General features: G+C 42.4%; 1 pseudogene; it reads left to right on the forward strand.

Annotated features, from left to right (window-relative positions):
- The first annotated feature begins 16,930 nt into the window (after positions 1–16,930).
- LOC136126983 (xaa-Pro aminopeptidase 3 pseudogene) lies at positions 16,931–19,204 on the forward strand (annotated as a pseudogene).
- Positions 19,205–23,946: the final 4,742 nt, after the last annotated feature.

Consider the following 23,946-nt stretch of genomic DNA (forward strand, 5'->3'; position numbering starts at 1 on the left):
TTTATGCAATGAGGTGAAAAATAGCTTCTGAATCTGACCTGGTTTTTGAGACACAGCTATGTTCTCTAAACTCCACTAGGTCTTAGTTTCTCTACATGTAAAATAAGGAAAATAATACCTACATTATAGAGTTATTTTAAGGATTAAATGAGAAACGTTATTTACTTATTGTTACCGTAATAAAGAATATAATTACTATATTATTACATGCAAAGTACTTTGTTAGGGACTTAGACAAATTAACATATACAATCAATCCCATGTGATACACACTAATACCAACCCCACTTTGCAAATGTGAAAACAGAGGCACAAAATAGTTAAGTAACTTGCACAGGGTCGCTCTCTGTAATCAAAGAGGTACAGATGTTCAAAGGGGAAATAGAATGTTTACAAAAGTTGTGGGCAGAATTAAGGGAACAAGTATAAGTGATGGATCCAGGGACTACCCAACAAAAGGTCATTATCACCTCTAGGCCTGAAGGGATACGAGAAGAGAAGAGTAGCTGAAACCAGGTGAGAGATGTACACAGAGGAGAGATGGCCACAGAGACAGAAACCCAGCCACTGCCAAAACCACAGCATGGCAGGAAAGGAGAGAGGGGATGAACATCCTGATCTTTTCTCCCATTTTCTAATCCTCTGTCAGCACCTACCATCTCATTGATCAAACCCAACTGCAAGTTAGAGGTCAGGGGAGCCCAGGTGACATAGAACATAGAGATCAGCCTTGCGGGGCATGGAGCTGGCTGAGGATGGACCGGGAAGGGCAAGTGGAGAAAAATTAAAACATGGTTTTAGAGCTAGGATTCAAATCCCTGTTTGTACCTGCTCACTCTTGATTCTTGAGCGTAAACCAGTTGTTAGCTTTTCTCCTCCATGTCTGTGAAGCCCGAGTGTGTCATCTCCAAGTCCACCTTGAAACCAAACATTCACTGAAAATCGTGACTCATAATTTTAATAAAGATATGTCATCAGGAGGGCTCACAGCACAAGGAGCACAAATGGTTCACTTGAAAGTGTTCCCATTAGACAGGTTTTATCCGCAAGTCACTCCTACTGGTTCTAGCCACGGGGTGCCTCCTTGCCCCTCACCCTGTACATTCGGCAGTTCTTGGATCCTTTATCATGTCCCTTTTATCTTACTTGCAAACACAAGAGCTCTCCTTATTTTTAAACCTGGAAATATCCTGACACTATCCTCCCCCAGTTCCTAGAGGTTTCCTTCCACAGCTAGGTGGGTTGAAGAAACTTTTCTGCAAAAGATGTCCCTCTTCACAAAGAATTCTCACACCATCTACTAAGAAAACATGTGTTTTTTATCAATGCATATGTGTGCATAGAGCTTGACATAGTGCTTGCACAGAAGAGGTCTCATTACATGAGAATGAGTAGCAGCAGACGCAGTAGTAATAGTACTGTCACGTTGCCCAAGTAAGGTGACACAGAAAGCGTACAGTGACTGTAGACAATGATGAAAATGCAGAAGAGCCAAGTTCTAGGCAAGGGAGACCATGTTTCCCTGAGAGTATCCTGAAACCCTTCCCAGAGGGCACACAGCAACCTCTGAAGCCATAATGTGTTTCAACTCCACCCCTTCAATACGGGGACTGCTCTTCTCCAGAATCACTCTCCTAGGCACCTTCATCCAAAAGGGGATTTTTTTTAACAAGTTACAGATGTTTTTCTTTTCCTGAGAAATGCCCTAATGCATATTATTTTTCCAAATGTTGAGTTTCATGCCATGAAATTTGTATTCCTGGCCTTGGGTTAGTATGATATAAGAAACTTGAACAACCATGACCAATGGAGGGATAATCTTTTGTTTTTTAACTTTTAACAGACATTTTTGAAATTGTCTGTAAGTCTTCTACCCTTTCATACATTCGTCTAAACCAAAGTGCACTTTCCTGTCCAAATATATGGCGAGTTTGAGTGTATTCCCATGACATTGCCTACATTCGCCTCTACAATCTATCAAATATTTTAAACACAGAAGACATATAAGGTGAAAGAGACTTGTTTGCAGGTTATTAAATCTTCGTCCATTTCCTTGCTTTAAATAGTAAACTTTGACACCTACAAAATGGGTAGCTGTGTGAGTGGGAATGAGAGCATGCCTAGAATGTGGAGATAACATCACAGACGCAAGGTGGTCTGTTTCACTGCGAAAATACAGATACTTCTATTCCAATGCAAGTTTTCACTAAGTAATTTGGATAAAACCCATGGCTCTGTCCATACCTCACGACCTCATCCTGAGGCCCCATCACCTCTCGCTGCACTAGCTTCTGTATCAAATGCCTCTTGAATACAGCCTGCCCTCACTGTACCAACTGTTCCCCAGACTCCTGCTCTGTTTCTGCTGCTTGGAATGTGGGATGCTCGTGGGAACCACTCAGTCATCCTGCCTTATGCCCAAACCTGCCACTGCAAGGGAGTTAACCCCCGCAGGAACGACCCTGGACCAATGGAGGCAGGAGCTAAAGAGTTCAGAAGTGTATCCCCACCTGGCCTTAGAGGTCCCCAGTGGGATATAGGCCCAGGTGTCTACAGAGTTTATCAGCATCTTCCACACCACTGGATTGACTTTGCCTTCTTTCTTGTCTAATACTCCCTAGTCCTCCACTTCTGTTCCTTGGATCACTTCCCAAAACAAACTAGCTACACACAAGCCTTTGCTTCGGGCTCAGCTTTGTGGAGGAACCCAGGCTGTAACAGCCTCCTAACTCTCCCCAGCTATCTCTTTGAACCTTCTGTCATCTGTTCTCAAGCAGCCAGAGATGTCTTCTAAAATATCAATCATACCAGGTCATTCCCTTGCTCAAATACTTCTAACGGCTTCCATCACACTCAGAAGAAAACCCAAAGTCCATTCAATGATTCCCAAGATTCAGCCTGATCCCGTCTCTGGTCCCTCTCTGCTTTATTTTATTTTTCTCCCTACCACTTACACCATGTGACATTATATTGTGTATTTTCTGTTTATGGACCATCTCCTCTATTGGAATGCAAGCTCCGTGACAACAGGGACTTGTCTAGCTTGCTTACCACTATATCCCCGGTGCCTGGCCCAGTGCCTGACTACGTAGGCATCAAAAAATATTTGTCAAATAAATAATGGGACACATGATTTCCATTATGCACATGGTTGTAATGCTAGACCTAACATTATAACAGACAAAGAGGAAAAAAACTTGCTGTCAGCTGCTTTGTTTGAGTGACTTTGAGATATGTTTATCCAACAATGGGTGAAAAATGTGATAAAAATGGCTAAGAAGCTTTGTGCCAATGATGGTCTTGACGAGGATTGAAAAACAAAGGCCATTCCTCTTGATCAAAAGCTAGATGTAATGAAGGCTGGATTTACCTAGGGATATCTAGCTTTATAACTATAGACTTAAAGCTATAAAAACACCAGTATTATTGAAATGCCTGTGGGCAAAATTACCCTATTGTTGTGAGTCTGAATGCTCCAGCCCCAAATCCCACACTTTGTCTTTGAAAAAATGATTTTTAAGATTATTTTTTGTACTAAAAAGGCTTCTTAGGAATGCAACCGTAACACTATAGCACAGATCATACCCCTGCCTTAGTGAATGAGAGAGGGAAGAGCTGAGTCTAATCTCCAAGAAAGTTTTCTTGACACAAAAAAGAAGTCTTAGAGTAAACTATGACATAGCCCTCAGAAATCACTACCATAATCTGAAAAGAAGATAGAGGCCTGAGGAGAATGTCCCCTGTTAAGGCCATACTTACTAAAATTAAGCATGAGTGATGACTCCAGAGAGACATCTCCAGACAGCCATCGTGCGTTTGGTTGGCAGGCACTATGGTACCCAGCCCTCAGGTATAGCCCCCGGTCTAACACTAACTAGCTCTGTGAGCTCGAAAAAGTCACTTTCGTCTCAAATGCTCTCAAGGCCTAAGACTATCTCAGTCACTGTATATTCAGCGTCCACCATGGTGCCTGGCACAAGGGAAATGCCCAAAAGAGTGGTGCTGAATGAGTGTGTTTGCAGAAGTACGTAAGGCATAACATGTACTCTTAAAGGCCTAGTGTAACTTTAACAAGAATCAATGTGAATTATTAACGTTTCTCTTTCTTCTTGAGGTACGCATTTGTATTTTTGCCAGCACTTTATTGCCTGTGTTAAATTAGCTATTTGTTTCCACGGACAACATGATTCTCATGATGTAATTAGATTATTCTTTCTCAAATTAGAAAAGAATCGTGTCCAGCCAACAGAGATCGTTGTGTGAGTAGATAAAAACTGTTATATACAAATTGGACATTATGACGGAATTTTGGCTTGAAATTCCCGTTGAAACCAAGGATATTCTGAAGGCTCTTCAGGGAAGGAACATCGGCTGCTAGATCAGGAGACCTAGACAAGTGATTTTGGACAAGTTACTTCTTCTCTCTGAGCCTCAGGATTTGCATTTGTAAAATGAAGGTATCTGAGGAAATGACTAATCTCTTCCCAGGCTAGACATGGGCTGACTACTGTGAACACCAAGGTATTTTTTGGACATATATGAGGGATGCTTCCATTTGGTCTGCCCATGGGTTCCAGAGGAAGGGAGGGAAGAGACTGAGTAGCCACTATCTGTTGTTACAAAGAAAGCTACCCCAAATTTGATGGCTTAAAATAACAGTGTATGATTTTATTCCACAAGTCTGTGGGTTGACTGGGCTCAGCTGGGAGGTTTATCTGCTCCTTAGAGGGTAGAGTGTAGCAGTCATTCAAGTGCTGCCTTCAGCTGTGAGCTCAGCTGAGGCAGGAATGTCTAATTTGGCTCTCATACTTCAGCATCTTTCCATTGGCCTCTCATCACTCAGTGTGGTCGATCCGGAGCTTGTTTGCAGCCTGGAGCCTGGATGCTAAGAGGAAGTGTTTCTAGAGGACACGTTCCCATGTGCAAGTGTTTATCAAGCCTCTGCTTGCATCACATTTATTAATGTCCCATCGGCCAAAGCAAGTCACTTGGCCAAGCCCAGAATCAAGGTGGGGGGATGGGGACAACAGAAGAGCAAGAATATCAGGACAAGTACCCCATTGTAAGACCAATAAGTACAAAATGGATACAGGACTTTGTAGATTAAGATGTTTCTAGAGAGCTTGATCATTTTCCCTCAAAGAACCTGTTTCCTTTGTTGTCCAGATTTCATCACACCACTGGAGGTCACTGCTTCCAGCTGGGGCAGATCAACCTCTTGCAATCATTAAGCATTTCCTTCTGAGAGATATACCCATGACATAAATGACAATTTCAGCATTATAGGAGTTATCTGTTGTTCACCATACATGAAACAGTTTGCCACCATTAATCACATTCCCTGCGATAATCCAGTGAATAATGAGAGAGGCTGTATGGTTTGAAGGGCTAGACAAAGAATGAAAGGAAGAGATTTTAATTTTGTCTTTGGAAGGGCCCAGCAACAAACATTGATTGATACCCTTCAGTGTACTCAGACATGTACTGGGCAACTAGATTGTGACAATAGAGGAGAAGTACAATAAAAACTTCAATATACCAAAATATAACTAGAAGGCATCTTATCTTATTGGTATTACATACCAAAAACAATAATAACAATTATTACAAGGATTACTGCTACTATTGTTACTATTTTACTTTATAAAAATCACTGTTTTCTGTGATTTTTACATGCATTTGTTCATTTAATCCTCACAGCAAGAACGGTACTCACATTCCCATTTTACAGATCAGAAAACTTGGGCTTAGAGAGGTTAAATAGCTTTCCAATGTCGCTCAAGAAATTAGAGGCAAAGAAAGGGTTCAAATGTGTGTACTAATTTATCCAGCCACCATTTACTGAACACTTTCTATATGCCAAACTGAATCTCTATTCTATATTATCACCTATTCCATGTTCAACAGTAGCTTCTCAATCATATGCCCAGAGGAGTTCAAAAGAGAATGAATGAATAGATGTTGGGGGGAAAAAAACCTACAGTGAAATGAGTTTCTGCCCTTAGTCAAGAGTTGAGTCTCTGGGACGCAGCACCACAGTGCAGCACCCCACCTGTGGTGCATGAAAGGTTGCATGTGACTTACACTCTTCCTTGGAAGCTCATTGCATCTACCTCCCTGATCTGCGGCTGCTGCCCTCCTAACCCTCCTGGACAGGAGTAGGTCCTGCGTGACTTTGAGATGCTGTTGCTCTACTGACATCATCTTTCGTCGTCATTTTCATCATCGACTTGGACATGTTAAGTGCTGTCGATGACTAAAGGTCAAGTCTTGGGGATAAAGAATAAGAGAAATGATGCAGACTTGGATCCTATACTCTTGCTTCAACTGTCAAATTTAGGCAATAAGAACATTTTCCAGAATGCTGAAACTGCAAGTACTTTAAAAATATGGAAAATTTCGTGATATTTTTTAGTCTTTATTATGAAGGCATGAAAGAAGAATGTTATCTTGGTACATTCTGGGGGTGGTGGTGGGGAATTTCAATTTGTTTTGAGTGTACATTTACAGTAAAATGCACCAGCCCTATGGCCTCAAGAATTTGGATTAAATGAGATTTTCCTGGGTAAGGCACAGATTTGGCCCTTGGAGTCATGTCTAGATGAAAAGCCGGTCTTCTTTACAAGAAACAACTCAAAGAAAATGTAAGGCTGGAAAAAGGCAATCAAAAGAGACAATAAAGTATAGTAGGAATCCAGAGAAAACTTAGACTAGCTGGGTGGCCTGTCCCGAATAAACATCATTGGGAGTTGGAGGGCTGCCTCGGAGTGGGAAGTGAAGACTGAGATGCGTAATTGAATGAACAAATAGGGGAAGAGTATTAAGTTGCATCTTCCCCACATGGGGTCTTGAGGAGAAGGGATGTACTTCCAAGAAGATGGAGTAAGTGGCTGCCTTTCCAGTTTCATCTGAAGAAGGCTAACAGCCTTTCTTCCTAAGAAAATGCTCTGGCCGCCCTATTACAGTGAGTAGAGCGACCACCAGTATCAGGAATTTAAAGACCACTATTGATTTGGAATAAGAAAGAGTTACCACAGGGGAAAGAGAGACTAAGTCATTACCATCCATAAACTCCTTACACCAAATGATTTCTGATGTGTGTGTGTGTGTGTGTGTGTGTGTGTGTGTACTTTTTAATAGAGGGACGCTTTCTGGGTGATTGAGCAACGAGTGATGTTTTCCTTCTTTATATTTTTCTGAACCTTATAGATTTTTATAATGATCAATAATCTTTTGGCGTTGAGGAAATATGCATAATGAGACAGAGGTAGATGCTATGAGGAAAGGGCACTCAGGACAGGTAAGCTTTGGTACAGGTCAGGAGAAGGAAGAGGAGGTCTGCAAATGAAATCAGTGGCTCTGGTAGGGACAGTGTGACGTCATTACCGGAGGCCAGAGAAAAGGTCAAAGGAAAAGGGGAATTAAAAAAAAAAAACTTTACCTGTTTCACATCTTTTTCCTAAAAATAAGCTGCGTAGAAAAACAGTGTCAGAACCATTTAAAAGAAAGAAACCACAGACTTAGAAAACTAGACGCAAACATATTTTTAAGCCCTCTGAGTGATAAGATAGAAGGGGTTTGATTCTCCCAGTTGTATGTACAGAACATCTCCTAATCCCTATTTCTGTGAGAAAGCCGGGTTCTTTAATATAAAGCACTGAATTTTATGACAGGAATGTAAGTAAAGCCTTTGTATGAATGTATGTTTTTCATTATAAATGAGAAGGCCACATATTTCAAGATAGAGAAGAAAATTTGCTCATAACATAATTTTGCATTGTGCTCTTGCCATTTACCATATATCACATAGCAGAATCATTATTCTATGTTGAGACATATTCTGCAAAACCACTATTTAAATGACCACCTACTATTGTGTATCATAATTTATAACTTTCCTTTCAAATATATTCAGTGTGTGAAGTAGGCGATGCGTCCAATTGGAAATGTTACCTAGACAGCTATAGACAGATTTGGTTTCTTAGCTGAAGCATTTAACTCTTGGCTTTCTATTTGATGGAAAGGTCTCTAATTTTTTCCATGGGCTCATTAAGTTATTAATGCCTGAAGAAAGGACTCTCCCTAAGGACAGTCAACATACTTTCTTAGCTAGCATATTTATCAAGTGTGTGAATGGCCCAGGAGGTGGGAAGCGTAGCCACTATGGCAGATGACAGGTTCTGAATCCAAAAAGAATTTGATAGGCTGAAAGAACAATAAGATGCATCAAAGAAGATAGCACATTATAGGGTAAGGGTTGAAAGAACTAGGGATTTTTTTTTTTTATGGTAGTGTGTATCTGTTAATCCCTTATCCTCAATTTATCCCTCCCCACCTTCCCCTTTGGTAACCATAAGTTTGTTTTCTATGTCTGTGAGTCTATTTCTGTTTTGTAAATAAGTTCATTCGTACTCTTTTTTAGATTTCACATATAAGTGATATCATATAATTGTCTTTGTCTGACTTACTTCACTTAGTGTGATAATCTCTAGGTCCATCCATGTTGCTGCAAATGGCATTATTTCATTCTTTTTTATGGCTGAGTAATATGGCATTGTATATATGTACGACATCTTCTTTATCCATTCATCTTTTGATGAACACTTAGGTTACTTCCATGTCTTGGCTATTGTGAATAGTGGTGCTGTGAACATTGGGGCGCCTGTATCTTTTTGAATTAGATCTTTTGTCTTTTTCCAGATATATGCCCAGGAGTAAGATTGCTGGATCGTATGGTAACTTCAGATCTGGGATTTTCTGAAGAGAGAAAAGAAACCTCAGAATGGACAAGGTAATGGTCTTCAAATATGGGGGCAGGAAGGGGCTTCATTATGAAAAGGGAATTCTAAAGAGAACTGTAATCAAAGATAACCATGAATATAAGGTTCTAATAAGAAATTACTTCGTTTTTTATAAATTTATTTATTTATTTATTTTTGGCTGTGTTGGGTCTTCGTTTCTGTGCGAGGGCTTTCTCTAGTTGTGGCAAGCGGGGGCCACTCATTTTCCTCTCCCGTTGCGGAGCACAGGCTCCAGACACACAGGCTCAGCGGCCATGGCTCAGGGACCCAGCCGCTCCACGGCATGTGGGATCTTCCCGGACGGGGGCATGAACCCGTGTCCCCTGCATCAGCAGACGGACTCTCAACCACTGCGCCACCAGGGAAGCCCGGGAGCCACTCTTCATCGCGGTGCGTGGGCCTCTCACTATCGTGGCCTCTCTTGTTGCGGAGCACAGGCTCCAGACGCTCAGGCTCAGTAGTTGTGGCTCACGGGCCCCGTTGCTCCGCGGCATGTGGGATCTTCCCAGACCAGGGCTCGAACCCGTATCCCCTGCATTGTCAGGCAGACTCTCAACCACTGCGCCACCAGGGAAGCCCTACTTCATTTTTTAAAAAGAAAGAAGTTACTTCATAGCACATGGAGCTGTTAAACAAAAAATAATCCACTGTCATTTGTTCATTTATTCCACAAATATTTATTGAGCACACCCACTACATGCTAGCGCTGTGCTGGGTACTGAGGATACAGCTGTGAACAGGACAGTCATGGTCCCTACCCTCAGAGATAGGCTGAAGCAAAACAAACAATGAAACTAACAAAAAAATACAAGTTTGTATGTCATAAACAATAAAAGGACAAAGGTGAGTAAGAGGGATGCGCTATAAGCAAACAGTCAGGACAAACCTTTCCATGTAGGTGCCGTTTCGTGGAGGCCTAAGGAGTGAGGCGCCAGTTTCATAGTCATGGAAAGAGTGTTCCAGGCAACAGCTCTGGGGCAAGGAAACGAGTTTGTGTGTCTGAAAACACGAAAGAAGGCATTGGGGCTGGAACACAGTGTGTGAGGGGAATAACAATGAGAGAGAAGTTTGGAGACATAGGTAGAAAGCAGAGCTTTGTGGGGAGAATAAGAAGAGTAGATTTTAATCAGAAGGCAATGAGAAGATGTTAAGAGGCTTAAACAGGGACCAACCTGACTGATTTTTGTTTTTAAAAGAGCCCTCTGGCCACGGTGTGGAGAATAGATAGGAGAGAGGCTGCAGCAGAAGCTGGGAGACCAGTAGAGGCCACTGCAGTGGTCCAGGTGAGAGAAGATGGTGGCTCAGGCTGGAAGGGTGGAAATGGAGAGAGAGAGGGGAGTGAGCAAAGCCAGGACAGCATCCTAGGAGGGGACACGCTCCAGGTCCCCAGAAGAGCTCAGGCCCTAGTGGGCCTAAGAAGGAATTCATATCTCTTAAATCCCCCTTTAATTCTGCCACTCTATAAAAGACAGAGAAGACGATTCTCTAGTAGGAGGGGGAAGGGTAAGCTGTGATAAAGCGAGAGAGAGGCATGGACATATATACACTACCAAACGTAAAGTGGATAGCTAGTGGGAAGCAGCCGCATAGCACAGGGAGATCAGCTCAGTGCTTTGTGACAGCCCGGAGGGGTGGGATAGGGAGGGTGGGAGGGAGGGAGACGCAAGAGGGAAGAGACATGGGAACATATGTATATGTATAACTGATTCACTTTGTTATAAATCAGAAACTAACACACCATTGTAAAGCAATTATACTCTAAAAAAAAAAAGAAAAGAAAAGATAAAGTCTAGTGCAGGAAAAAAAAAAAAAAAAAACAGAGAAGAAATTCAAGAAGAGACGTAGGCATGTGAATAAAGCCCCTTGTGGGTTCAAGACATTGTTCCCATTGATTTACATGCCCAGGCCCCATTTTTCTGAAACTTTTAGCCATGAAAGACAGTAGGCTGGACCAAATTCCTCCAAAGAGTTAATTACTGGCCTGACCCCAGGAGGGTCAGAATAAAACAGGAGCATGTGGAAGGCATCAAGCTTACAACGTCAACATGAGCAGCTCTAATGGAAGCACTCCATTGCCAGGCACCGTCCCCATCATTCTACAAATTAGGCGGAGCCTCTGGAATCCCAGCTGTGCAGCTGCTGCACAGATGTGTGCTGGGCACTGGGATGAGAGCAGAGAAGGGAGGTTGGAGCATAAAGATTTATCCAAATCAAACCAGGGCTCTTGGTAGTTAAGGAAATGACCACCAGTGCTGTCCTGACCGTGTAACCTGGAAGATCTTTTCGAAATGCGATCCTGCCCTCATTCTCATCCCCAAACTTAAACTCTGTTCAACACTGCTTTTGAGATGAAGACCAAAATCCCTAGCATGGTCTTTAAGTAAGAGGAGCATATGTCCTGGTTTGCCCAGAATAGTTGGAATTTATGCCTATTCGGGTCATTATCAATAGCCCTTCATCTTACGTTCACAGGTGTTTTGGTCTAGACAAGAAATCCTGGGGTCCCCATACCTGTAAGGTCCCATGTGGTCTCTCCATTGCTGGTGTCTCCATCCTCATTTCCTGCCATGCTCTGAGCAGCCACCACACTGTGCTTCTTTCGGTTCTTCCAATGCTCCATCATCTCTCCAGCTGTAGGAGGTTTACATAAGCTGTCCTCTACCTGGAAAGCGCCTACACTCCCCTCCCCTTCACCAAATCCCTGCCCCTCCTCCTTCAGATCCTTCCTGTCCAGGCACGTTCTCCTTTAGACTATCTTTAGCTCCATGTATGTTCCTCTCCTCCACAGCACTTATCACAGTGGGTCTTATTTTATTTACATTTATTTGAGTGATTCTTTAGTTAATGTTCAACTATCTCTCCTATTGCAATCAGGTCAGTGACCATGTCTTTTTGTGCTATTGAAAGTCAAATGCCAAGCAGATTTTGACTGACTGACTGAATCAATGAATAAATAATAAATGAGTTAATGAACAAATTACTGATTACTTTCTGGCTACTCTTGCCCAAACAAAACCAAACAAGACAAATAACAAAAAATTGTATGTTAATACACTAGGGTAATGGTAAGAGGTGACATGATTAAGATCTCTGTAATATATTTATTGGTCTGTGAGTGTGTGTGTGTGTGTGTGTGTGTGTGTGTGTGTGTGTGTGTGTGTTTTCCAAATAAGTATTGACTTCCACACTGGTCATCTCTTAAAGCTGGACCCTTGTCCCAGAGACATAGCTTAAAATTCAGTGAATTTCTAAAACTCCCCTTTGGAACTTGCCTGAAAAGTCTTAGTAATACTCTATTAAATATCCTCAATAATGGCAAGACTCCAACCTATGGAGGGAAGTTTTGATTTCTGGAAAAGCCAACTGACATCTTGTACCAAGTCTGATGAATGAGCGTGAAGACCAAGCCAGACAGGGGTGTTTAGGTCAAAAATGAGGTAAAACTTAATGGGAACCAAATCTCTCATGTGTCTCCAAAACTGGCTCTAAAGGTAATTCCAAATACTCTCTGAGCCCTTGCACTTGCAGCAAATGTTGAGAAAGGAGACAAGCCTCCAATGGGACTGTTTTGAAAGATAAGTTTAGTTTGGTTATTCAAAAACATTTGTGGAAAATCAACCTCCACAAACAAATTCGTCAGAATGACAATCCCACCTCCCAACAAGGTGGTGCTTTTGAGTTTGTAAAGGGCTTCCCTCTAATTGATCAAGAGACGTCCCTTTCAACAAGTGCCCACTCTAAGAGATTCTGCTATTTTCATTTTGAAGAGCAAGGCAAATGGGGTTGAGGAGGTGGGGAAATGAAATCCAAGCTCTCCTGGGGTCATGAGTCATGAAGGCTTTAATGAAATCTAACACCTCCCAGCACTAAGCATGACTGGAAAAATAAATACCAACTCCCCGAGACAGCATCACAATGTGTTCCAGCCAGGAGTAGACATCCCTCAGAGCCCACCTGTTTGTGCTTCCTCATCTCAGATCTGCCGGGGCCTGTCCCAGGATTGAGAAACAAAACTCAGTTCTGAAGTTCCATTAGCACCACCAGAATGTTCGCCTAGTGGCTTCTGGGTGGGACAGGAAGGGAAAAAGTATTTTCTGAGCCCCACCTTAACTAGGCAGGAGCCAAGTGCAAGGAGGAGCTTCAGAGCCTAGAGCGCTGGATCATGTGATCTGCTTTATGGCCCTTCAAATGCATCAGGAAGAATCAAAAATGAATACGCTGGGAAGATTGTGTCTTGAGGGCTCTCCATCTTACCGCTCATGACCATCTGGTGTCAAATCTAGTTTCGGTTTCAGAATTTCAGTGCCATAAATTGGTCTAAACATGTTGTGCCTCCTTGCTAGCACTTATAAATTAGCTTTTGATTCCCAATCTAGAGTGTAAAGCATTTCAGCTCTTTGGAGCACTCTCTCATCTATTGTAAGTGTGAATCGGGAGACACAAAGACCAAAGAAGCCATCTAAGATTCACAGAAATGCGTTCTTCGCTGTGGTGGCAACAGAAGTTCAAGGGAGTCAAAAATATGGTCTCGTCCTAGGTGGAGGCAGCCAAGCCAGAAAGACAACCAAACCTGGAGAAGTCAGAAGTTAGACCAAGATGGTAAAGCAAAATCTTAGAAGTAGCATTAATCTGGGAATTGCCCAAAACACTCCAGCTAACCAAAACGCCCTCAAATATCTGCTATCAGTGCCATTGACTGAAGGGAAATCTTTTTTCTGGCCTTGGGCCTTGGCAACCAATAGAATCAGGGGTGTTTCTCTCTCCCATTTGTTAGATTCATTTTTACCCTGTCCCTTAGAGAGGTCTGCTTCCTTCTGGAATCTGTTATAACTGGTGTGACCACAATTTATTGGAGGCACATTTGAACATAAAAGTGGCCACTATTAATAATTTTTTTCTGGGAAGTGGGTGTCAACCTGGGACTGTCCCAAGAAATCAAGGACTTGCCACCCTCCTTGTAACAGATGCCTCCTCAGTGGATGACCTCCAAGTTGTTCCATGTTTCCCAGGGAAGGAAAACAAGTAGAATGATACCCCTTTCTGAGCCAAATGAAACCAACTACCATGTGCTCAAGCTGGTGTCTAACATACAACAGGTCGTGAAATCACAAACCACACCACCCACTATGCCTTGACAAACAAGAAAAGACTTGATATTTATCAAGACAGCCAGACGTTTGCCTCCATACGTAAACATCCTTTGTCCAGAGGCCCAGGGAAAGCCACCACCTCCCCTATGTAGACATCCAAACCCCCATTTCTCCACACCTGCCCCACCCCTAAACCCATCTATTTTCCAAGGGAGTGGAACACCTTCCGTGACCATGATGATGGGAAGCATCTGTGGATAATTGGGTTTAAGGATTTGATGACCGATTTTCTGATGTTCGTTTAGTTTAAGAAGGTGGTCAGTGCTATAGCAGTGTTTCTCATACTTGAATGTTCATAAGACTCACAGTGTTTTGTGAAAATGCACATTCTGTTGCAGGAAGTCTGAGGCAGGACCTGAGATACTGCCTTCTAACAGGCTCCCAGGTGATGCTGAGGAAGCTGTCCAATGGCCCACACTGAGTAGAAAAGGTCTGCAGCATTTATTGTAAAGGCTTAACTATATCTTAGATGTCTTTAGTGCTGACGTGAGGGAAAGCAGGTCAATGAAATCTGTACCCACAAGGCAACACGGTGGAAGGAAAGGGGGAGAACAGAGGAGAAATGGAGGGAGAAAGAAGGAAGGAAGAGAGGGAAGAGGGAAACAGAAGAGAGAAAAAAGAAGAGAATAAAAATATACAAAATTAAGTTAGGCTAGAGAAGAAGAAATAACTGAGGGTTAAGTGGGTTGCTTTGGCATAAGTGGGAAGAAGCAGCTCGATCCTCATAGCCTATAGCACCAGCAGGCCACAGCTATAAAAATCTCAGAATCTTTTATTTTCACAATTGTTGGCCAATTACTTACACACCTATAGGATAGTGTCCTCTAGTCCAGTGACTTCCAAACTTTCTGATCAAGGGTCCCCTGAGAAATACACTTTACGCTGTGACTCACCACACACACACACACACACACACTCATTCTACAAATACCTTACAGAATAATACTTACCATTAATATTAGCAAAAGGATATTTCCTATTCAATTCAATGTCATACTCTAACCTATTCATTTTTCAATTGATCAAACTGCAGTCTGATAGAGGGAGACACTTGCCTAAGGTCATAGGGTTGGTTGTGAGCAAGGTGGAGACTGGGACCCAGCTCCAACCTCACTTTCCATCTGTTTCACAGCCACTGCGTCTTGACTGGGTGCACTTGACGACACAAACTCCAGAAATGGATTTCAAGGCAAGTTAGCAAGCTGAGATTTAGGCTATGTGTTAGGATAAGATCTTTTTATATTAACAGTTTCTCTTTTTATTTTATGCTTCATTATCCCCAGGCCTCACTACCTAAGTAAGAGTAATCTCCATAATCATTGTCTTCTAGAAGGGATGAGATAGTACAGAAAAGTAGAAACCATCTTTAGGTCTCTTCTTGGCTTTAGTATCTAAAAACTTAAGCCAGTAAGAGAAGATTTAGAGTTTAGCCAGAAAGGATAACTGTATTTGAAGAGAGATCTCCCAACCACCAGCCACAAGTCATGAAAAAGATATCCCAGGTGAGGGTGAGGTAGAGGGATGAGATACAAGAAAGGGTTAATGATATAGGAAGTGTCCAGTGGAAGGGTCTCTCTCATCTTTCCTGTGTAGGGTCTCAAGGAGGCATCCAAACTCTAGACACTTTGGAAGGAGACAGGAATATCCCACGACAGAATTACAACAAGGTGTGTGAAGGCAGGAGGACCCCTTCTAGACTTGCCTGTGGCCCAGAGATGTGTGCAAAAGGTGGAAAATAGCACTGACCCAAAAGGGCAAGGCAGATAGGAAAAAGAATGTCTCAACGATAGTCAAGGTGCATGGAAAACCAGCCAAATGGCACCAGATGATGTAGGTCCCAGTGCCTTGGTACTTTGTAAGCTCACTCAGAATTTAAGTACAATGTTGAAGAAAGTGGCAGGTCCCCACATTGGCTGAGATTTTGTTTCTACTCCCTATGCTAAGTGATGGCCCAGAAAAAGTTCGATTAGTGAGCAGAAACTAAGAAAGTCTTATTTCTTGAATGCATGAGTTGATGAACCAAGTCTTTTCTTTTTTTCTATTTCTATGATGGCATGTGGATACAGTTTTTTCAAGAAAGAAACACAATAAACAACAACAGTTACTTCTGAGAAGAGACTTTCACTGAATAAATTTTTATATCATTTGCATTTTCTAAATATGCATAAATCTTAGCTTTGTAGTTTATAAGTTCTTCTGGAGTTAACATAAGCAATAGAAATTATGTATTAAAATTGGAATTTAAAACAAGGATAATATTTATGGAGTATATATAGTCTCAAGAATGTGTGAAAAATTCCTAGAAGAATGCACGAGAAACTGTTAACACCTGTTGAGCCAACAGGTTGGTGGTAGGAAAGAGGCACTATTAGTGTACGATTTGAATGTGTTTTACATGTTATATATTTATTTTTTTATTTCTTTAACATCTTTATTAGAGTATAATTGCTTTACAATGGTGTGTTAGTTTCTGCTCTATAACAAAGGGAATCAGCTATACATATACATATATCCCTATTATTTATTACTTTTCCAAAGTAAAAACAATGTGCTCCGACATTGGCTTCTTCTTTTGCTGATCTCCCGTCATACCACATCTGTACTACACAGGTGAGTACTTGTGGTCCTTTATCACTTCAGAGAGCACAAGCTTCTCCAGTTGGATGGTAATGATGTTGAGGATGAATGTCATCTAAGCCCTCTTGGTAGTTCCCACAGCACTAAGCACAAGGATGAATATATAGTAAGCATTTAATAGCTACTCATTGATGGACTTTTTGTCATGGCATTTATATATGTATTTGTGAAACGATTTGCTTAATGATTTGCCCCCCTCACTGAACAAATTGGGGAATTAATGACCATTTTTCTTACCATTGGATCCCTGGCACTTACCTTGGGACCTGGTATATGGTAGGTGCTCAATAAATATTTCCTGAGTTTTCCACGTTTCCTTCCTGAAGCGCAAGCATGGCAGTAATGCCTTGACTACTCTCAGCAACTAAGCTTGTTCCCGCAGTAGCAAGCTCCCGCAGCCTCTCCAGATGCATGTCATGTTCACAGAGAAGGTACTCCCTGCAGCCCATCTGAGAGAGGAGGATTCCAAACCGATACTGAGGCCAGCCCAGGCCCTTTACACACCCACACCTCCTCAGACCAGGGGAGGTGACGCCAAGACTATTCCAGGTGGAATATGCACTTCATAGACACAAACTAATATCTCTGATCTACAAGGAAGCACAAGGGAAGAGTGGTACAGACCACACAGTGGTACTGCTGTCCAACCCTACATACTATATGAGCGATGAAATCCCCTATACTTTCCACCAAGACAACAATTTCCTGTACCTGTGTGAATTCCAAGAGCCTGATAGCATTCTGGTCCTTCAAAGCCTCCCCGGCAAGCAGTTACCAGCACACAAGGCCATGCTTTTTGTGCCTCAGGGAGATCCCAATCAAGAACTTTGGGATGGCCCCCGATCTGGTACTGATGGAGCAACAGCTCTAACTGGAGGGGACGAAGCCAATACGCTGGAAGAATTTCAACATGTTGGACCGAAACTGAAAGCTGAGACACGTACACTGTGGTATGACTGGATGAGGCCGGCTCACACAGCTCCACTGTGACTACATGAAGCAGTTGGCAGAGGTCAAAGCCAGGAGCAAGAACAAGGTTCGGGCTGTGCAGCAGCTGGTACAGCGTCTCAGGCTGATCAAACCTCCTGCAAGAGCATGGACTTGAGGATACGGCGAGGGGGAGGGGTAAGCTGGGATGAAGTGAGAGAGCGGCATGGACATATATACAGTACCAAATGTAAAACAGATAGCTAGTGGGAAGCAGCCACATAGCACAGGGAGATCAGCTCGGTGCTTTGTGACCACATAGAGGGGTGGGATAGGGAGGGTGGGAGGGAGACGCAAGAGGGAGGAGATATGGGGACATATGTTTATGTATAGCTGATTCACTTTGTTATACAGCAGAAACTAACACACCATTGTAAAGCAATTATACTCCAATAAAGATGTTAAATATATATATATATATATATATATATATATATATGAATGCCCCCCCAAAACAATCTCCTGCAGAAATTGAACAAATGCAGACTACTGGGAAGCTGACATCACAGGCTTTCATAGAGACCATGTTTGCCAGTAAAGCCCCTGTAGAGGAAGGCTTCTTTATGCTAAGTTTGAATTTGAATGCCGGGCCCGTGGCGCAGACGTCTTAGCTTACCCACCTGTGGTTGCTGGAGGTAATGGGTCAAACACTCTGCACTATGTGAAGAACAATCAACGCATCGAGGATGGGGAAATGGTGCTGCTGGATGGAGGTTGTGAGCCTTCTTGCTACGTGAGGGACATCACTCGTACCTGGCCTGTCAATGGCAGGTTCACGGCACCTCAGGCAGAACTCTATGAAGCTGTTGCAGAAGTCCAGAGAGATTGTCTGACTCTCTGCTCCCCTGGAACAAGCTTGGATAACGTCTACAGCATGATGCTAACACGGATAGGACAGAAGCTTAAAGAGCTGGGGATCATGAAGAACATTAAGGAAAATAATGCCTTCAAGGCTGTTCGAAAATACTGCCCGCATCATGTTGGCCATTACCTCGGGATGGAGGTCCACAGCACCCCAGACATGCCCTGCTCCCTCCCTCTGCAGCCTGGTATGGTAATCACAGTGGAGCCAGGTATTTATATTCCGGAGGATGACAAAGATGACCCTGAGAAGTTCCGTGGTCTTGGTGTACGGATTGAGGATGATGTAGTGGTAACTGAGGACTCACCTCTCATCCTTTCTGCAGATTGTCCCAAAGAGATGAATGACATCGAACAGATATGCAGTAGGGCCTTGACCTTCATTGCGACCCACATGCATCTCAGGCTCAGGAGGACGTTGGCCTCTGTGCACGTGTGCTTTCTGGGGGTCTCTGTGTGGACATTTATATACGTGTTTCACTGGGGAGTGCAGCAGCTATATGAGTGTGTGTCATTGTATATGTTGTCTTTTTTGTTTTATGTAGCTAGAAATCTGGGAAAATGATTTTTTGGATGGTATATTACTGTAACTTTAGTAACATTAATTCTGTAGAATTAATGAATCAGACAAGTTTAGTTTTAAGATGTAAAGAAAGATCTTGGTTACATATGTCCATGCATTCCTGTTAACACATGGATAAATTCTCTCCTTCTCTCCAGGTCCTCTTCCCCTTCTGCACTTTTCCTGAGATCCACCTAATATCATAAGATTTTGGGGTAATGCTTATATATTTTGAGCCAATCACCAAGGTCTTTGCCTACACTGAAAACCACCCATCAGTGATTGTGGGTGGCCAGTATGTACCTTCCGTAACACCTGCCTACCTATCCAGGAGCCCACGTATCTACCGGAGCCACGTGAGCCTTCAGGGCACTGGTGTCCTACAGTCATACCATTCAGCCACAGTCCAGATTCCAGCAACACTAGCTATTGGACAAAACATTTTTGAGCCTTTCTTAGTATTTGGTTGCCTGGGACCTGGAAGGTGTTTAGATTCTTGATAAGGAAGGAAATGAAAGAAAGAAAAGTATATCTGTGTCTGCTATAGATCCAGACCTCCATCCGTCTGTTCTCAATCTAAAGATGATTCCTTTCCCAGACATCCATGCTTTCTTTATAGATTCTTAATGCACTGACCCTGAGAGCACACCCTTGAAGCTGCTTCCCTGGCCAAGGGCAGATCCTCTACTTACCCTATTAAAGTCAGAGGAATGGCACCCAGTATTCAGACAGACACCCCGGTTATCATTCTGTGATTTCCTCTAGTGCCGATAAAAACAAAATATTCAACCCACCCAGTACCTGTAAACACCCTGTGATCCTTTCCTTCCTTGGACGTTAGCCCTGGAAGGACAATGGTAAAGACTCATGTTTCCCTCAACACAGCACTGGATGCAATTACATAAAACTCACTTTACAAAGTGAACAGGGCTAGACTACTGCAAATAGGTTATTTGGGAGCTTCTGTCATAAGGGGAAGCTTTAAGAACTAGTGTGTTCACCTCCTTTAAACCTGAATGTGAGCCTAAGATGTATAAAACATGCTGATTGTTAGAACATAAATTCGAAAAAATTTTTTTTTTTTTTTGCGGTACGCGGGCCTCTCACTGTTGTGCCCTCTCCCATTGCGGAGCACAGGCTCCGGATGCGCAGGCCCAGCGGCCATGGCTTACGGGCCCAGCCACTCCGCGACATGCGGGATCCTCCCAGACCGGGGCACAAACCCATGTCCCCTGCATCAGCAGGCGGACTCTCAACCACTGCGCCACCAGGGAAGCCCTAAATTCGAAAATTTTTAAGAAAATATTTGCTTTAGGGAAGAACGGGCTAGGAGATTAACACTTCTTGCAGTGCTAGAGGTTTGCCCGTCTTGTCGGAGAAACCTAAGGTACAGAGCCCAAAGCAGACAGGCAGTGACTTCATCAGGAGACAAAGATAATGTTAGCAAGCAAAGTGATACAAATTGTGTCCTGACAGTGCTCACCCGCAAATGCTTGGCTTTGCTCAGCAGCTGTGGGAATGCATGGCTGCACAGCTGGAGTCTTCACCCCTGCGCCTGCTCTCCTCACCCACCTCCAACTTTTCAGTCCTGTGCTTGTTACTTCTAAGAGGGGACTGAAAAGAAACCCACAACTCTGGCTTCTCATTCCCTCCACCTCTGTGGCCTCAACAACCTTTTTCTGAAATTGGGTTTCCTTTGTTCACTTACAATCCTGGAATAAGGAATTTCCTTTTCTTCCTATAAGTCATTTTCTGTAGTCCTCAACTTTCTAGCTAAAAGCTTAGGTGGCTCTTATGAATAGCAGCCTGCTTGGACATGAAACAGACTTCTGGCTGGATTCCTGGCGAGTTCTACAGGTGTTGCAAGTCACACGTAGAATGACTGTTGCGGAATTTTTCTGGTGATTTATAGTCCCTGACCCAGACATATTGTCCTTTGAGTCCCCGATTAACCACAGCAGCTAACATTTGCATCAGACGATTAGGACCTTCAAGAAATGACACAGTGGGCTTCCCTGGTGGCGCAGTGGTTGAGAGTCCGCCTGCCGATGCAGGGGACACAGGTTCGTGCCCCAGTCCGGGAAGATCCCACATGCCGCAGAGCGGCTGGGCCCATGAGCCATGGCCGCTGAGCCTGCGCATCCGGAGCCTGTGCTCCGCAACGGGAGAGGCCGCAACAGTGAGAGGCCCGCGTACCGAAAAAAAAAAAAAAAAAAAACGACACAGTGAGCGTCTCAGAGCAGTGGTTTAGGGACTGTCTGATCTATTCAGGATTGGTTGAGCAGATAATTGAGCACAGTGCTGGAATCTTGTTCATTCTTAGCCTTACCACAGACATGCTGCACATTTCCCTCCATGTTTCAGTATAATAAATACTTCATATATACACCAAGCTCTTCTAATGAAAACCTTAATTTTTAAAAAAATGCTTCAAATGTTACATTGGAATTTTTCTCCCTGAATTGAAGAGATACAGCTGAAATATTAACAATAATATTAACAATAATCTAAAGGAAAGAAGTATATCTAGATGGCCTCTGCCACATACTTTTATGCTTTTACTTCAGGAATTGTTATTTTTCTCTATAATTAAACTGGGACTGGGTTTTTTATTTGAAACACAGCAGTAGAAGTAGAATAATAACTCTTCTCTTCCCATAGTCATACCCAAGTTAGGAAGGTACTTCTCATGGTGACTTAAAGTCCTCTTTGTGTGTCTTCTTTCAAAATATTGTTATCATTTTTATTAATTTTTGTAAGGTCAGAAAAGGAAAACTCTTACTATAGACATTATATCTTAATTGGGTTTAAGATCCATAAAATAAGTTAAATCCCCAGATAAAGACATTGCAACTCATTAAAATAGAAAAATTGGGCTTTGTTATGTTTTTCAAAACATACATAACCAACATCCTCCTTAGCTTTCTTAATAATAGAAAGATTGCAAATATGATGCATGAGTGCCTCTCCCTGTCCTGTGTCCATGTCACGTAAGTACAGCATAGTGGCTGTCCCACCAGTTCCAGCTGTGACCTCAGAGTCCTTTGTAACACGGGTTTCCAGTAACTGCTGTCCATAAAACAAGAGTTGGGATTTGAGTGAGACTCTGTCTACCAACCCTCAACTGGCGTATGATCAATGATAAGGTAACTTCTTTGTGTGTGTATGTTAGAAACTAAGTGAGGGCCCAGGATGGTGGCCCAAGAGGTTTCCAAGCAACCTCTTGCTTGGAAGAGGTTTTTACAGTGTGTTTTTTGTTTAGTTTTGTTTTTTTTTTTTAATTTTAGTTTCCTGAAGTGGGATCTGTATCCCAAAACTTAAGCTGATAGGGTTAAGTTTTAAGCCTGGACAAATACACTTCTAGCTGAATTGTTTACTAATCCTAATATGAGAAGGTGAATACATCATTAAACCCTAATTGTAGGGCAGAATTCCACTGTCCCAAAGCACATGTGTCTTCCTGGCTCCTCTCACCTCTGCCTATGTGTCACTGGGGAACTTGGGGTTAGCATCAGTATTATGCAGATCAGGGGTCCCCACTGAAACCAAGGCCTGTTGGGGTGTGCTTCAGGAGAAGCTGAGAGAACTGCAGTCTTTGTGAGCATTTCTTAATGCTTTGTATGACTTTTGTGCAATTATGTAAGTTCAATTTGGACAAAATGCTGTTACTTTTTAAGGCCCTATTGACTGAAAGTAGATATGTCATTCCCCAACAAGGGAAGGCCATTTGTTACTGTCATTTTAAAAATAAACTATAAAACAATGTAAAAAAATAAATAAAATAAATATTTCCTGAAGAATAAAATAATAAATGAAGGAATAAATAGACCATAACACACCAGAGATTCATACCACTTCCCTGAAGGTCTCCAAGTGCATTTAACTCTTTCCATTTGGACTGTGTAGACAAGTAATTACCCAGTGAATTTAGTTTCTTGTAAGCATTGAAAGCATAACCTCATCTGCCCCTTGAGTCACGGGCCAGGAATTCTGTCACAGGGATGAATGTCCAGGATTTCCCTGAAGACTTAGCCCTGGTGGAAACAGTAAGCTGTTTTTCCCAACAGCAACATTTATTTCATTTATTTTTATTTGAAATTTTACAGAAGGAAGCCAGAGTTACCGGTAGAGGATCATGTTAGATTTTTTCTGTCCAAGATCTTGAGTTGAATAAATCCTCTCCAAAAAGGTCGCCAGATTGGTATGTTTTAGGATAGTTGGGGGAAAATTGTTCTGGCAATTCTGTAAGAAACAAAGAACAAACTATGCTAAAGGGGACTACAATAAATAAAGGGAGTGGTTATGTCTATGTGGTAGTATTCAAGTGATTTTTATTATCTATTAATTATAAAATTAATATATAATATTAGGATAATCATGAAAAACATTTATTTCCTCCTGCCCCTCCTCCTAGTCTTCCCAGTTCGGTGGGCAGGACCATGGGCCACACACGCTCTTTATTTTTTTTTTTTAATTTTTTTTAACATTTTTATTGGAGTATAATTGCTTTACAATGGTGTGTTAGTTTCTGCTGTATAACAAAGTGAATCAGTTATTCATATACATATGTCCCCATATCTCTTCCCTCTTGCCTAGCCCTCCCTCCTACCCTCCCTATCCCACCCCTCTAGCTGGTCTCAAAGCACCGAGTTGATCTCCCTGTGCTATGCGGCTGCTTCCCACTAGCTATTTTACATTTGGTAGTGTATATATGTCCATGCCACTCTCTCACTTCATCCCAGCTTACCCTTCCCCCTCCCCGTGTCCTCAAGTCCATTCTCTAGTAGGTCTGTGTCTTTATTCCCATCTTGCCCCTAGGTCCTTCGTGATCATTTTTTTTTTTTTTTAGATTCCATATATATGTGTTAGCATACGGTATTTGTTTTTCTCTTTCAGACTTACTTCACTTTGTATGACAGACTCCAGGTCCATCCACCTCACTACAAAT

The sequence above is a fragment of the Phocoena phocoena genome, chromosome 8 (genome assembly GCF_963924675.1).
Source record: "Phocoena phocoena chromosome 8, mPhoPho1.1, whole genome shotgun sequence".
Taxonomy (NCBI): Eukaryota; Metazoa; Chordata; class Mammalia; order Artiodactyla; family Phocoenidae; genus Phocoena; species Phocoena phocoena.